The 17,226-nt window shown below is 51.7% G+C and overlaps 1 pseudogene across 1 annotated transcript; it reads left to right on the forward strand.

The window, feature by feature from the left end:
* The first annotated feature begins 4,217 nt into the window (after nucleotides 1-4,217).
* Nucleotides 4,218-5,189, forward strand: LOC309839296 (L-lactate dehydrogenase B chain-like; annotated as a pseudogene). Its single transcript has one exon. The product of its transcript is annotated as an L-lactate dehydrogenase B chain-like (transcript).
* Nucleotides 5,190-17,226: the final 12,037 nt, after the last annotated feature.

Consider the following 17,226-nt stretch of genomic DNA (forward strand, 5'->3'; position numbering starts at 1 on the left):
CCGATGCAGGGGACACGGGTTCATGCCCCGGTCTGGGAAGATCCCACATGCCGCGGAGCGGCTGGGCCCGTGAGCCATGGCCGCTGGGCCTGCGCGTCCGGAGCCTGTGCTCTGCAACGGGAGAGGCCACAACAGTGAGAGGCCCGCGTACCGCAAAAAAAAAAAACACAAAAAAACTTTCTATGAATCTTTCCAGGTATCTTTTAATACATATGAATATATTATTTTGTTTCCTTTCTTTATACATGTGAGCTTACACTATGCATAATGTTCTCCAACATGCCTTTAGTTCCCAGCTGTCACTGTTCCTTGGACACTTTTCTGTTAGTACTCATAAATCTACTGTGTTCTTTTAAACAGCTGCATGAGATTCTACTTTACTTGATAAGTTTCCCATAGATGGGTATTTAGGTGGTTTCCAGAGACTTAGCTATTCTAAACAAGCCTACATTGAACATTTGTGACATATACTTTTGCTCACTTGTGGGAATACTGTATATCTGTAGAATAAATACCTCAAAGTGGAGTTTCCAGGTAAAAATACTGAACATTTGACACCTTGAAAGATATTGCCAACCCTCCGTCTAAATATGATCAACTCAAACGCCAACAAACAACATGTGAGAATTTCTGTCTCCCCACATCCTTGAGAACACGACTTTTCATACCACTATTGGCCTTTTGTTTATTTTCTCCTGTAAGCTGTCTGCTCTTACCCGTTTTGAACCCTAGCATTTTGTGGGCTTACTTTTTACATTTGAATCTTTGATCCACCTGGAATTAATTTTAGGTGCTGTGTGAGACAAATACTCTTTTCGATGAACATTTATTGAGATTCCTGCTCCATAAGTAGATTGAATTAAGTACTGACATGAAAGGAAAAGCAGATTTCTCTTCATTCCGAACAGGTCACAGCTGCGTGGTTTTGCCTCCCCACTTAGAACTAGCTGACATAAGGCTCTAGATTAAGAAATGGACCATCCAGAATGGATGGGTAAACACAGAGGCTCTGCAGACATTCAATCACTTCGTTGTTCAACAAATAGGCAGTGGTGGATTCAGTCACTGGAACTTTGGTTTTTTCCTGAGGAGAGGTGTATTGCATGTGGGAAGAGGGGTACACACGTATTTGGTAGCCAGAGTAGACCGTGGCCAACTGCAAAGAGTCCACCCAAATCCATTTTCTCTCTTCCATTATAATGGGCTTGAAGCTGGGCACATGGCTGCCTGACTAGGGACAGCGTTTCCCAGCCCTGTGCATCTAGAAGGGACCATATGACTACATTCTCACCAGGGGAATGTGAGTAAAGCTGACATGAGCCCCTCCAGATATAATGGTTTTAAAACATGACACAAAGTCTTTGACTCTGTACCTGCCAAGTGGTGAGTGTCTATGACCCCTCTATTTGAACCTGGGCAGTCTTCACCCAAGAGGAAAGTGGGAAGCAATGTGATTTCTGAGGCCAGAGCATAGAAGGCTAGGCAGCTTCTACCTTGTGGGAACACTCGCTCTTGGCGCCCTGAGCCTCCATAAAAGAAGTCCAACTCCCATGAGGCCACCAAGTTAGAGAGGCCCCATGTCAGTGCCCCAGAACAAGCCCTGCTGAGCCCAGTCTTCTAGCCAAGCACCAGGCAAGTGAAGGTGTCTCCTGACAATTCAGCCTCCAACCATCTGAGTCACCCCCAGTCACCTGAGTCTTCCCAGCTGAGGCCCCAGACGTTGTAGAGCAGAGAGACAAGCCATCCTCCCTGAATTCTGTCCAAAATCCCCAGCATTCCTCACAGACCCACAGAACCGATGAGGATAATGGAATAGTTGATATTTTATAGCACTATTTTGGAGTGGTTTGTTATTCTGTAGTAGATAATTGGAGCTAAGCCAAAGCCTAGAAAACTCTTCCCCCTTTCTGCTGGCTCCAACTCAGATGTGGCAATGACCCAGCCTCAACTATGCAGATGACGACTCCTAGGAATGACAGAGCCACAGGATGGAAGGAACTTGGGTCCCCAAAGGACCACGTGGAACACTGCCGCTAGCTGATAAGAAACACTCACCTTGAGGGTTATACGTGAGAGAGGAATACATGTCTTTATCCCTTAAGCCAAACAAACAATACATACTGTACACCTGAAACTAACACAACATTGTTAATCAACTATACTCCAATATGAAACAAACAAACGAACAATACCATACAAAGATATAGTAGTGAGCAAGGTACACTGGTCTGGGGAGGAGGGTGGAGGGAGGCGTCACAACAGCAGATCAACCCCCCCAAAAAAACAACGCGATAGGTTTTTTTGTTTTTGCGGTATGCGGGCCTCTCACTGTTGTGGCCTCTCCCGTTGCGGAGCACAGGCTCCGGATGCGCAGGCCCAGCGGCCATGGCTCACGGGCCCAGCCGCTCCGCGGCATGTGGGATCTTCCCAGACCGGGGCACGAACCCGAGTCCCCTGCATCAGCAGGCGAACTCTCAACCACTGCGCCACCAGGGAAGCCCCTACAACAGCTTATTTAATGACAGTTGTAATCAGTTCTTAGCAGAGATATACAGGGAGCTGTAAAAACAATTCACAGGGGCTCTCACCCAGTGTGAATGGACATGGAAGGTAGCCCTGAGGAAGTGATGCTGCTTTGAGACCAAAAGGGTGAGTAGAAATTAAGTAGGATGATAGGGAGGGAGGAGAGGAAGAATGTTCAGCCACTGAGGGTGGGTGGAGCATGTGCAAAGGCTCTGAGTCAGGAAGGAGATGGTGAGTTTGAGGAACTGGAAAAAATAAAAGCCAATGTGGGTCTTGTGGGTCAGGCTGAGGATTTCAGATCTGACCTCTAAGAAATAAGAATCCATGGGATAATTCTCCAGCAGGAGAGTGACTTGATCAGGTCAGCCTCTGGAAGCTGTAGGGGGAAGAGACCAGGGGCAGGGAGACCAGGAGGAAGCTGATGAAGACCCTGTTTGTGGTAGGGGCAGTGGAGAGAAGTGATTGGGTCTGAGAAATATTTGGGAGGCGGTCAATAGTATTTGGAGGGTAGAGGGAGCTTGTTGAGAGAGGGAGGAGTCAAGGATGAAATACCAGGGAGATATCTGGTCTATGAGTAAGTTATGATGTCATAGCCAGAGGAAATCTAGACATGGCTAAGCCCAAAGGTAGCTCAGAGCAGGAGAACGGGGACTGGATTTGTTGGTGGGTGCCTTTGAACAAGTCATTTCTCACATCTTTATATCTTTTCTATAATATGGAAACAACCTACTGCACAGGATGGCTGTATGTGTAAGGACAATGGCTGCCCTCATTCACCCAAAAACACTTAGTGAGTGGTGCCTACGATGTGCAGTCAATAAGATAAATACATAAAGTACATGGTGTGTTAGTGAAAGTGCCAAGGAGAGCAAATAAAGTAGGGAAAGGAGACAGAAGAAAGAAGCAAGCTTTTAGATAGGATGTTTAAGGGGTACACTCATGAACAGGTGATCCAGGTTCTGTGGAACCTGAGGGAGGCTCTCCTCTAGAAGATAAAAATTAAAACATCTTATTTATTCAAATTTCACAAAGATATGTGGCCATATGAGTAGACTTCTAGGGCTTGGAAGGGGCAGCTGTGAGTCAGGGGACCCAGAGCTTAAGCATCCAGGGTTGCTCAGTAAATCCAGCTCCGCTCATGAGTAACAGAGCTGTGGGAGGGGGAGGAGGATGACTGCGGGTGTCACCAAAAGAACCTGTTTTATGACACTTATGGTAAGTCATTCAACTACTCTGACCCTCAGCTTCCTGATCTGTAAATGTCCTTATAAAGTTTTAAGGAGTGAATAGAGGCATATAAATCAAGTTCCTGGCTCATAGTAACAAGTGGTCGCTATTACTTTAATTTGCATTCCTACCATGGAGAACCATGGTCTCAGCCTTGGGGAGGGACCAAAATAAAAAAGGGATTACGAGCCCCAGTGGCAGGCAGGCCCCACGCTGCCTGTGAATGCTGGGGTCAGTGGCTCCCCTGTGGACCTGGCGTGCGGCAATGGCCCTCATGTGCTACACTCTGGGGAACAGCCTTATGGAGATCACACATCTCACGAAGGCCTAGCTGTCCCTATGGACTTGGATGCGTGAACAGGATGAACAGAAAGAGAGGAGGCTAGACACATGGCTGACCTTGTATCCTTTGCATGACCATTACACCTGTCCTCAAAGCCTTCTCTCTCCTGTGCACAACGGCATCTCTTAAGGAAAAACTGATTGCGCTGGTCACAGAAGAGGCAACAGTCCCAAATAATAAAATCATTGTAGTGGGTATTGGACATGTAGGTATGGCATGTGACATCTGCATTCTGGGAAAGTCCCTGGCTGATGAACTTGCCCTTGTGGATGTTTGAAAAGATGAACTCAAAGTAGAAATGATGCATCTGCAGCATGGGGACTTCTTTCTTCAGACACCTAAATTTGTGGCAGATACAGTTTACTCTGTGATTGCCAATTCAGAGATTGTGAGGGTAGCTGCAAGCGTGCGCCAGTGAGAAGGAGAGAGTCATCTTAATCTGGTGCAGAGAAATGTTGTCTTCAAATTCATTGTTCCTCAGATCATCAAGTACAGTCCTGATCGCATCATAATTGTGGTTTCCAACCCAGTGGATATTCTCACATACGTTACCTGGAAAGTGGATTACTTAAGCACTGCGTGATTGAAAGTGGGTGTCAAATGTGGATTCTGGTAGGTCTCACTATCTTATGGCTGAGAACTTGGCATTCATGCCAGCAGCTGTCGTGGATGGATTTGGAGAGAACATGGCAACTCAAGTGTGGCTGTTTGGAGTATATGTGGCCAGCGTTTCTCTCCGGGAACTGGGTCCAGAAATGGGAAAGAACAAAAATAATGAAAATTGGAAGGAAGCGTGCAAGACAGTGGTGGAAAGTGCATGTGAAATCACCAAGCTAAAAGGATAACCAGCTGGTCTATTGGATGAAATGTGACTGATCTCATTGAATCCATGGTGAAAAATCTATCCAGGATTCAACCAGTGTCAACAATGGTGAAGGGGATGCAGGGCATTGAGAACTAAGTCTTCCAGAGCCGTTCATATATCCTTAATGCTCAGGGGTTAACCAGTGTCATCAACGAGAAGCTGAAGGCTGATAAGTTTGCTCAACTCAAGAAAAGTACAGATACCCCGTGGGACAGCCAGAATGACCTATAAGACCTGTGGCTTCTGAGTTCTAGGCTGTAGAAATTTTACAACTCCAATGTGAGGGACTTCCCTGGCAGTCCAGCGGTTAGGACTCTGCACTCCCACTGCAGGGGGCACGGATTCCATCCCAGTCGGGGAACTAAGATCCCGCATGCTGCGCGGAGGGGCCAAACAAACAAACAAACAAACAACAACAACAAGAAAAACTCCAATGTGATTAGCCATGACCCTTTGGTTTTCATCCACGTACACGGATCACAGTTTCCTTTTCTCTTCCTAGATGTGTGAATTCAGGTTCACAGAATCAAAGCCCATGTTTGGTTTTATGTTTGCGATAGGAGCCCTTGAACTAAGAATACTGACTATTAAAAAAAGAAAAAGAAGACATGAAGGAAGGAAGGATGGAAGGAAACAAAGAAAGGATGGAGGCTGGGAGCTTGGACAGGTCCTGATTCCAATCCTGCCTCTGCCAAACTGTGGCCATGGCTGGTGGCTTCACCTGCTTGAACTGCCGCTTCCTCGGCTGTCACACGGCAGGACAGTCCTGATACCGCTGCACAGGGCGGGTTGTGAAGACATGATGTGCAGGCACGCACAGAGTGAGGGGCCACTGCCCCGCCCTCCTCCTCTTCCAAGTCAGACACACAGTCTGGGACCTGTACCGGGAGGAGACGAGGCTGTGACGACGGCCTTGGGCACCTGGTGACTGAAACTTCTCCCGCACCCTGGGTGCGTGGCTGCCACAGCAAATGCTCTCGGGCATATAACAAAGCAAGCTTGACTCGTGGTGGGTGCTGGTGACGTTCGATGACCTAAAACAATGAAACCCATAATCAGAGAGTGCTCGGACTTGGCTGCTGTGGGTTTGTTTGCCCACGCACGAGGTTCAAGCATCTCGCTTGGAGTTACATAGGCTGTTAGCCCTCAATTCTGTTGCTAAGAAATTATGAGCCAAATGATGTTTCCAAAAAATAACCACTACAGGATGTTTCAGAATAGAACCATAATAACAGCCCAAACAGAACGGATATGTTGTTATTGATAAATCCTTATGAAGAGCCCAGGAGTGGGGTGACTGGGGGGATAGCCTGGCCATACACCTTCTATGGAAATTACTGGTTCGCCAAGGTCTTGAATATAACAAAATAAACTCAGGGATAAAACTGTAAGCGACATAATATAACGTCTTCATGATTCTGAAATCCATCAACCAAGATGTATTTGTTGGGGGCCTATGTGCCTGTTCCGGGCATGTTTATGACCATCTTAGCCACATTAAGTTGCAGGCAGTGACGAAGCCTGGCATAGCTGTAACCACCCCTGTTTGGCAGGGTGCCTGCGTGTCACAGTTGATTAAGTGACTTAACAGCCGTTTGCAGCCACCTCCTCCACTATTGCTCTGTTGCTGGGGCAACAGCAACCAGTCAACTAACAGAAGCCCATGTTAGAGCAGGACAAGAGATTCCATCAACAGGGAAGTCAGAAAACAGGGCCCTTGCAAGGAACTGACTGTCATCTGGTGCCTAGACCAGTTCTGCCCGTGGGATTTTCCTGGGAAGATGCAGCCATCCTGCTGCGGGTCCTCACCTCCAGGTGATCTCTGTGAGGCAGATGAATTAATGCAAAGCAGCTGTCATCTGTTAAGAAAGGAACTCCTGATCTCTGCCCGCCTTTTTCCTGACCAGGGAGCCAAGCCGTGTGATGCCAGCCCCGCCTACCTCTTCCCCTCTGGACGGCCCCGTCAGGCCCTCTGCTTGCTGTCTGGCTGGCTTCGCTGGCTGCAGTGGCCTTAAGGTCTACGTTTTATCTCGCTGGGCAGGTAACGGAGGGCAAGTCGTGGTGTTCTTCCTTCTCATTTTACAGGTTAGGGAGCCAAGGTCAGAGGGACAGAGTAAAGTGTCAAAGCCGCACAGCTAGTAAGTCAAGGGCAGACTCGTGTCGTCTAGCCCCAAGTCCCAGGATCCTCACTGCTCGCCAGACCCCAAGAGCCCAAGATGCTTTGCACGGGAAACCGCCAAGTGTTGCAACGGCTCCCAGAAAGGGGTCAGTGTTTCCATGGGCCAACCCTGGTGACCCTCTGTCACCGTGTGGCACCCAGGGAAGGGGGCAGAGACATGAGCGCTCTGCCTTCCTCTTTCCCCCAAGGGGCAGAAGAAGGGGGTCATGAATCAAGCCAGTCACTAAGATCTCAGACTTGGAAGCTTATTCTGCCACTGAGTACCTGGGCGACCTCAGGCAAGTTAATCTTCTGCAAAGCTGTTTCCTTTCTTAAAATTAGGAGATCAGTACATACGTACTTTATAGGGTATTTATGAGGAACGCGTGAGATTAAATAGGTAAAAATGGTTAGCAGTGTATGTGCGGAACACTTAATGAATTCTAACAGCAGCAGCGGCTGGGGCTATAACAATATCCTCATTTTCACCACCACCATCATCCATTTCTGCTCAGGACCTGGGGTGCAAGTGGGCAGAAGGCTAGCACCAATTAGAGTGCCATTCTACTCCCCAGTAGCGACTGGCCTGTTCCATGAAAGCGTTTGGTGACAAAGGGACACATTTCCCAGGGTTCCTGGTGATAGATGCTTCATTTTTCAGAAGCTGGACTCAAGGAACGGAAAAGCAGCTTTGTGGGTTTCCATGCCTGTCTAAACACATGTGCTTCCAATTGGCTCTGCTGAGCTGGAATTCCCCGGTGCCCGGCCCAGGCCAGCTCCCTCCACTGCCCAGTGCCCCCCACCTTGAGTCATGCTGGGTGCCTGCCCTTGGCCAGACCTGGGGGCCTCAATGGCAGATTGCTTCCTCCCCACCATTTCTTAATTCCATCCCTTGGAGTGGGAAGAGCGGGGGGCCCCCCCGTCCAGTCTGTCTGAAAGTTGTTACTCTGAGAGTCTGAAAACCACAGCCCAGAGAAGGGCATCTAAAGGCGGGCTGGGGGGAGGGTGGAAATGAAGGCTGAGGTGGAGGGGTCATAAATTCACCAGCCCTGCCGCCTGGCATCCACCCTCAATGCAACGGCTCCAGTTATCCTGTGGGGTCAGGATGCTGTTTCTGCCGAGTCATCCTTTCTTGCCCAGAGAGATCCTGGCCCAAAGCCACATTCCTGGTGGGGTCTGAGTGCCACAGAGCACGGAAACGTCCTTTCTCACCAGGCTACCAGCTCTCCAGCCCGGCACACAGGCCGGTCTCTCAGCAGCCTCTGCCGGCAGCAAACACGCTCCTCCAAGTCTGTGTGTGTCCCCCCAGAAGTCCAGCCCACCCCAGACCCTGAGCTCCGGGAGCAAAGAACATCCCACAGGGAGGGAAGCAGGTAGTGTGCCAGTACCTGAGGGAAGGGGGGAGAGGCAGGGCCTAAGGGGAGGGGTCCAGAGGGGGACTGAGGAACTATTTAAAATTCCTGCCTGTCCACCTGGTGGGCCCTCCTGCCAGTGGGGGTCCAGCAGCCCCACTGAGAAGGAGACTACTGTCCCAGGACTGGCTTGGGCAGGGACCAAATCTCAAGCCAAAGAGGCAATGAGACAGTCTAGGCTTCAGCCCTGGGCCCATACTTCCCCCAACCCAGTAAGTCCAGCTTCCCCGATCGTGCAAAACTTCAGTGTCCCCAGATAAATAAGCCGACCACACCTTCTGCAGAGCCTAGGTTTCAGGAACACCTTTGAGTACCCACAGTGTGCCAGGCACCGTAATAGACACTGGCCCTACCACAGAGGACAAGGTAGATGTGCCCAAATCCCTGATGTCTTTTCCAGGCCCACTGCCCTTGCCTCCACTCATGTTCTCATCGCAGACTGCTTGGGTTACAATCTTGGTTCCCCACTTCCAGCTGTGTGATATTGAGCAAGTTACTTTACCTCTCTGGGCCTCCATTGTCTCAGCTATAAAATGGGGGCAAGCTAGTATCTACTTTATAAGAATATTAAGAGAGAAAAATGAGTTCACGTATGTAAAATATTTAAGACAGTTTTAAGACAGTGCCTGGCACAAAGAGCTCAACACGTGTGTGTGTGTTCCTGACTCTGAGCGTTTGTTCAGGCTGTCCTCTACCTAGAATGCTTTTCCCCTTTTCTGTGGGAACCTGTAAGTTCAGACTTGGCAGTTTCCACAAGGGAGGACCAATGGGTCCTAAGGTCAGGCCACGGCCAGGTGAGGGCCACTGATACTTGCAGAGCATTTTCCTGTTTGACAAGGGTTTTACACCCCTGTAAGGCAGATGAGGGAAGGGCGCTCGGGGAGGTAAGACACCTGCCAGAGGTCACAGCCCCAGTCTACATTGGAGCTGAGCGTGGAGGCTGGGAATTCTGACTGCAGGTAGCACTGTCCCTGCCCCACTTCACAGTGCTGGTCCCCAGGAGCCTTCAGACACCCTGAGGCCATCGCCAGAATCTCAAAGCTCCCCCAAGGCTCAGCGCCCAGAGGACAGGGCCTTCCTGGCCCTTCAGAGACCCTGGGGTCAGTAGGCTTTGTCTCTCAGGGCCAGACAAGGCCAAAGCAGCCCTCAGGACAGGGGGTGCTGGCCTGGCAGAGCCCTGAAGAGGGCCCTGCAGGAAGAGCTCAGCTAAGGAAACTCTGAGCAATGCCAGCAGACCACAGGGCCCCCAGGCTTCCTGCTCTCTCCACACAGGCTGCCCTGTCAACGTCAACGGGTTTGTGAAACCCTGCCGGGCGGGCAATGGAAACTCAAGGGGCCCCAGTGTTCACTGGCTGTGGTCACCCTGTTCCTTTGCAGCCCAGGAGAAGGTTGCTTTCTAAAGGCGGCCATCCACACTGTAATGGAATCCAGCTGTGGGAGACAGGCACCTGACAGTGGCCCCACCATGTTAGGCCCCGGGGCCTCCAGACCCCAGGACTCCTGCCTGCAGGCCCAGATCTCCTGGGACCCCCACAGATGGGAACCCCTAGATGCAGATGTAGGGTGGGATCTGTGGTTGAAGGACTCTGGAGTGAGAGATAATGTGGATTATAAGCCCAGTTCATAGCTCTGCTAGCTGTGTGACTTTGGGCAAGTTGATTAACCTCTCTGTGCCTCAGTCTCCTCAGGTGTAAAATGATGACACAAAGCACGTCTCTTGTTTTGAGGATCAAATAGAATAATGTATACGGAGGGTTTGGCGCATATGTGGCACACAGTAAGTTCTTGGAATATAGAAGCTGCTGTTATATTTAGTAACCTTGATGAGTGGCAACAGAAAACTGGGGTACAAATACTATTGCAATTCTTTGATTTTGGAATTTTAATTAAAACCATCCAGACCCAGTCTACTATACTTGAAGGAAATCTATACCTTCCTCCTGAAGCTTCCTCTCCCTTTGAATTGTCCAAGAACCCCAAGTTTTATGTGCTCCAAAGTGGGTGGTCAACTTCCCAAAGGGGGCCAGGAGCCCTGGAACTCTGACCAGTCCCGCTGCCTGTTGACACTATTCCCACATGGTCAGAAGGAGAAGCTGGTCCTGTGCCACCCAGAGCTCCACAGGCCACATGGATCTTCCAGGAGGATAACTCCAGGTACGGCCCAAAGCGCCCCCAGTCCTGCTCCCAGAGTTACTACCCACTCTCATGCTGTTCATGACCATACACCGCCATTCCCATGCTGAGTCTGCAGGGCTCCTGGGTCCACTCTCCACAGATTAGAGTTTAGTCCCTTTTCCTTCCCCAGGATCCGTGCTGGGGCTGGGGCTACTTCTCATTTCCAGACCTTAAAGCACAAACGATCTCGCTACTCCTCTGTGTCTGAAAGTCCCCAGAAAGCAGCACACCTTGGCCACCCTCCATGGTTAGCCTCAGTGCTGATTCACCTGCCCACAGACCACCAAGGTAACTCTCACACAGAACAAAGAAAAAAGTGGTCTCCACGGGGCATCATTTTTCTTCTCAGTAACTAGACGGCAGGGAGAAGCCAAAGCTGAGGCCAGGGAAGCAGGGGAGCCTTTTCTTCATGCTCCAGGAGCACCAGATGTGAGCTCCTGGAACAGGGCGGGAGAGGGCTGCGTTCTGGTATCCCTGATGGTTGGCCCCAGCACCTGAGCTCTTGTCAGTTTGTCCATATGGCTCAATGAATGCTTGTTGACTGACTGACCGACTGACTGAGAGCAAAAAGACCTATCTGAAGGAGTGGATCCAGCAAAGATGCTGGGTTGGACAAAAGAGGGGGAAATGGACCAAGGAAACCAGGGTAATGGGGGAACAGATGGGTCTGCGGGAGGGGTGGGCAGCCTTGTGGGAGCAGAGGAAAGAGGACAGATTTCTAGGGTGGCCTAAGATCGAGGGGCAGTCAGGGTGGCACTAGGTTTCCTGAAAGACCCAGGAGGCATCTCTGGGAGATCCCTGAATTCCTCCAGGTGCACCGTGGGGACTGGGGAGTGTGATGGCAGGACCTAGTGAAGGGGAGGTGTGCCAGAGGTGCTCCCAGGGGGATTCAGAAGCGACCATCAAAATTGTAACTCCCCTCTCTGAAGGGACCACTGGGCATGGTTCAAACTGAATCAACAGCAAGCACACTGCCCTTGACAGAGCTCAGGCTGCTCGAGAGAGGGGCTCCCACCGCGCAGAGGCTGCTGCAGCATTCTCTGGGTCTACCTCAGTGCCCTGTGCTAAGACCTCCAGGAGCCTGTGGGCCTTGAGCAGCCTGGAGCTGAGCTGGGCTCCCTCAGGAGCACCAGACACGGGGAGTGTCTGAGGGTACAGGAACAGCCAGACACCACTGGACCACTGGAGTCCCAGCCTTTAGAACCTAATAACTGGGTTCAAACCCCAGCTCTGCCATCTACCAGCTGTGTGACACGCATCCTCTCTGAGCCCCAGTCATGCACCTTGCCAACAGTATGGACCTCATGGAGCTGTTTGTGAGGATTTAGTAGGAGGACTTAAAGAATTTAGCCCAGAGCCTAGCCTGAGGCACATAGGAAAACGGTGCCCCAGTTGGCATGACACTGGTACAGGTGTGCTGAGGAACCAGATAAGGGTGACAGGGACCTCTCCCAGGCTCGTGCCTTTCTAAGAACCTTCTTGGCATCTCTCCCTCCTGCAGCCGGGGCTCCAGGCCCAATTAGAGGAGGCTGGGCCCTGGCCCAGAAGCACAGGAGGTTTCTCACCGTGGCAGGGAAATTGCTGGGTTGAGGGTGTGGGCAGCCACAGTGACCGTCTCTGTGCAGGACGGATGCGGCTTTGCTGACAGAGAGTCTGCGGCCTGGACATGCCAGCGGTGCAGGTCTGAGGTCAGCAGTGGGGAGCCAGCCTCACCGCTCCCACCAGGGCCGCACCAGGGCAAGGCATCTGCTTTCAATCAGCCGCCCCTTGGTTCAGGGAGGGGGCGGGGGCTGAGACCTCCTCCCCAAGCCCAGTTTCTCATCACACAGAGTGGACACCAAGGGCAAAGAAGGGAGAGAGCAGCTCCAGGGGCCCAGGACAAGGAGACGAGGGTTGGAGATCAGGTTTATTGTTGTTAGGTCACTTAAACTCCTTCGCTAGCTCCCTTTTGCAAGGCCGTGCCTAACCCAGCTGTCGGTCCTCCCTCCCCGTCATGTCCTGTCACAAGCCTCTGGCTCGCTCCCCATTCCAGGGCTTTGCATTCACTCCCTGTACCTGAGGGCCCTGCCCTGCCCTGTACATGGCTGACCACGCCTATCCTTCTTCAGCTTAAGCTTAAATCCCATTTCCTCAGGAAAACCTCCCTGACCCCACGTTTGGTCCCGGTTAAACCATCTTGTAGGGCACGATTCATTTTGTACTTAACGTATTTATCTGGGCCACTACTTCACGCCCGCCTCCCATGTAGACTCTAAGCCCCATGCAGGTAAGAACTTTGTCTGTCTTCCTGGGAACTGTATTCCTAAAATCCAGTGCACGGCCTGGCACAGAGTACGTGCTCAATAAATACGTGGTGAATCGCACCTCAAAAGGTTTCTAGCAGTTTCCTTCTGTAACCTTCAAGTTTTTGATCTCTACTAAGTCCCTGCAGGTTAGTCAGTACTTACGCCCATTTTACAGGCCCAGAGTTGAGGTCATGGGTGAGTTCCTGGATTAGGACCCACTGGCTCCTAATCCAGTGCTCATCCTTCGTCTGGAAGAAGGGAGAGGCGTGTGCCGTGGACTCAGAGACCTGAGAGAGGGCTGGGCGAGAGACTGAGGAGGGTGGGGGCATTGCTGGACCCCTCCAGCAGCCAGGCTCTCCCACAAATAATGTATCAGTCAGCTTGAAGCACTCCTCATTTCCAGAAAAGTCCAGCAGATGCCACTGGAGCTGTGCCTCAGCAGCTCCCCAGCTCTCCCACCCCACCCCTGAAATAGCCTCCGCCACCACCTCAGGCTGGCTGTCAGCTGATGCCCCAAGCCTCAACCCCATGAAGGAAGTGGGCTTGGCAGTCAACCACCCTGGGGTCAAAACAAAGTGCTGTTGCAACTCACAGCTATGCCATCTCAGGCTGGTTACTCACTTCTCTGAGCCTCAGTCTCCTCACCTGTAAAATGGTACAATAATAGGGCTGACCTTAATGGGTTGTGGTGAGATTCCATGAGTCCATGCAGGTCAAACGCCTAGCACTAAGAATTGGGTCTCTGCTCTCCCACAGCCCTCATTGGCTCATGGGGACCATCTCTCAGGCATTAAGTGGTTTTTCTGTTGGTGGTGGACAGGCCTTACTCTCCTCTCCCGGGACTGCGTTGAGGACAGGGACCAGGTCTCATGTGGGCACTCCTAGACTAGCATAGGCCCAGACTGGTTGCTCAGCTAGATGCGTGAATACAGGCATTGTCTGCTCCGGTCCAGAGCAAAAGCTCTGCTATTTTCCTGCTGATGCGAAGACTGGGGAACAGGGAGAGAGGCCCCTCCCCCACCGGGATCTAGTCACTGGAGGATGAGCGTGCAGGGCAGAGCTACAGTGCAAAGGCGAACTTTCAGACAAACTGGGAGTTCCAAAAGAGGCAGCGATAAACTCCAGAAGAGAAGGGGGACACAACCGGAGTGGAGGCACAATGCAGAAAATAGGCTGTGACGGAGCCTCTGCCGAGGGCGGTGTTAACCTGGGACCCAAAGTATAGCCCCAGGGCCCACAGAGACAGGAAAGGATGCCTGGGAGGGAACAGGAGAATTAGCCTGGACCTCAGCCAGCAGGTGGGGAAATGAGGCTAAAGGAGGCATAAGAATCCAGAAAACAAAGACAGTAGCGCGCCACCTGGAATGCTGGAGCCCTCTGGGTGCCTGTAGTACTCTTAACTAGGACGGAGCTCCACCTCTGGGCGTCCCCTTAGCAGCACGGCCCAGAACGGTGCCTGCCCGGAACACGTGCCCAATCAGCGTTTGGGAAATGTATGAAGAGAGAGGAAGGAGATTTTTCTCTCCGCTTCTCAGCTGGTCTCTCGGCTTACCTGCACCCTGCCATCCTTACGGCCGTCTCCAAGATGCCTCCACAGCCAGCAGGCTCTGATCCCCTCACTCCCACTCAGACCCTTGGGTGCTTCCCCTCCCACCGCAAGCTGGGGTCACACTAGCGGCCTCTGAGTTACATCTGGATCGCAGACCTTTCCTGTTTGACCTGCCTGTGTGTTTTTGTTTTGTTATGTGTTAAATCTGAATTAATTACTAACATCTAAAAATAAAAGTGCCCCATAAAAATATGGGTTTCCAGCTTCTCTGAAGACTGAGTTGGGCCACACATCGACTGGGTGTGCCGGCCCACCTTGGGGAGAAGACCTGCCCTCCGCAGGGCAGCCTCCTGCACGGGCATCTTCACACCCCCCCGCCCTGCAGGCCGCTGAGCAGGTGACCCCTGACGTGGACTAAAGTCCAGACTCCTCCGCCAGGCCCCAGAAAACTCAGAGAAGTAACCCTCACGATGAACATCTTCATCTGTCTGTCTCCACGCTCTCTGTCCCCAAGGTCTGGCCACACCGCACTACTTCTAGTTCTCTGACAGCCCGGGCTCTTTCACACCTCTGGCACAAGTGGGACCTCAGGACAAGGAGCCTGTCTCCATCGTGGGGACCTCGCGGATGCTCATCCACTCTTCACTGTAGGCTCAAGGCCACCGTGGAGGTGGCGCCTCCTGCTGCCCATCCCAGGCAGAACGAGCAGCCCTCTGGGCCCCTGCAGCCCGTGGCCCAAGCTATCCCAGCCAGCCTCCCCGCTCTCTGCAGGGCACCGCTGGCTGTGGGCTTAGGGGCCACGGGAGCCACGTCTTATCCCTCTACCTCTGGGACCCTCAGGCCCAGTCTCTGACCTAGAGTACAGTTTCCTGGGCCTCGCTCAATACATTCCTTGAGGAAATGAATGAAATAGAAGCTCTTGATTTCATGGGCGGCAGAGTCATAAAAAAATCCCCAAAACAACACCAAAGAAATCGAGAGGCCTTTGTTGTGGCTTTATCGAGAGCCGCTTTTTATCACATCCAGCCCAATACACACACATACTGCCCTGGCAGTTCCAGGACAGACGCTGCCCCATCCAGGCCCGCTCTAGAAAAACAGGAAAATGCAACAAATGTTTTTAAAGATATACACACACAAAACCACACACACACACACATACATGTACACATGCACGCACACCACTACACCCATGCACACACATGTCCCGTGTCAACTACCCTCAAGCACCTCCTCTCTCACCTCCAGCTGGGGGCCCCATGTCTCCTTCACATTCTAGGCCTTTTCTGACACCCCAGAGGATCCACCTTTCTTCCCCGCAAACGGCTGTGTCCTGAGTTCTCAGCCTAGGCCTACTCTTTGAACTGGCCCACTAAACTGATCGTGGAGTTGGACAGCCCAGACCTGGGGCTAGCAGTAGTTTCGGGTCTCAGACTTAAGAGCTGAAAGGGATTTCAAGACCCATGCATGTTCTGGATGAGACCAACCGGCCTAGAGTCAGACTCCTTCTCCCAGCCAGCTTAGGCAGGCAGGGCCTGGCTGGGACAAGGAGAAGGGCCCCTCAGCCCTCCTCTGACCCTCACAGGAGCAGTGGATCCTGCCAGGCCCCATGTGTAGATGTGGAACCAGCCCACAGAGCCTGCTCCGGTGAGGTAGGCCCTCTCCTCATCTGTCTGGTTCCGGCTCTGGCCCTGAAGCTGCGTTCTTCACCACCATGTTCTGAGTGTCATTGTTATCCGAAAACTGGGTTCACCTGTCGGTGGGTGTTGAACCAAAAGACACAACCAAGCCAAAGGACTGGAGAAGGAAGGATTGATTGTTACTTGCCGCAACTAAGGAGAACACCGGGGACCTTTCCCAAAGCCGTGTCCCCCCGAACAGCAAATTAGGGAAGTTTTAAGCTAGGGGTGCATGCATATTCATGAAGGGGCTTGAGCAGAGGAGAATTCAGCACAGAATTGGGGCAAAGGTCAACAGAGTCCAGGCTTTAGTTGACTGAAGTCAGGAGGGTCAACGTCATTCCGTCCTCCACCTGGGTGGGGGCCTTAGTTCCTGCAGCATTAAAGACAGGTATCAGATTGTAATGTGTATCCTCGAGGAGGAACTCGGACTTTATTGTATTCCTGAACTATTATTTCTTGACTGCTTTCCTTTTGTTCCTGCATTCCCTCACTTCCCTTAAGATCATTAGTTACTGAGAACTGTTCAAGGGCAAGCATCGTGGCCAGACTTAGATCCCAAAATGCCTTAGGCCAAAAATGGCTTCTCTTATGTCAAGAAAGCCATGCCTGGTTCTCTTTCTCCAGGACCCCCTACCCTACCTGCTTATATCATCACTGGCTCTGACAGGCATGAAAGGGAAACAGAAGTTAATACACCTACCGAGTCGCACTGTACACGGGAGCAGCGTTCAAATTCGTCGTCGTGGTAGATTTGTGTATTTACTCAGTGAGGTAAACTTCTGCAGAACCAAAGTAAACCGTGTGGAAGACGGGGTGGTGCTTTCTCACTGCCTCCTCAGAGACTCCGTGTGGGCCCAGGCCTCATCGGCTGAGGGAGCCCACGAGATAAGGAGGTATCAGGAGAGCGGAACCAGGCGCTATCTATAAGCTACCTCCTGGTCCTGTTTTCCAGAGGAAGCGCAGGCTCCGGGGATGAGTCACATGCCTCAGGCGCGGTTCCAGGACAG

The sequence above is a fragment of the Grampus griseus genome (genome assembly GCF_964374135.1).
Source record: "Grampus griseus genome assembly, chromosome: 1".
NCBI lineage: Eukaryota > Metazoa > Chordata > Mammalia > Artiodactyla > Delphinidae > Grampus > Grampus griseus.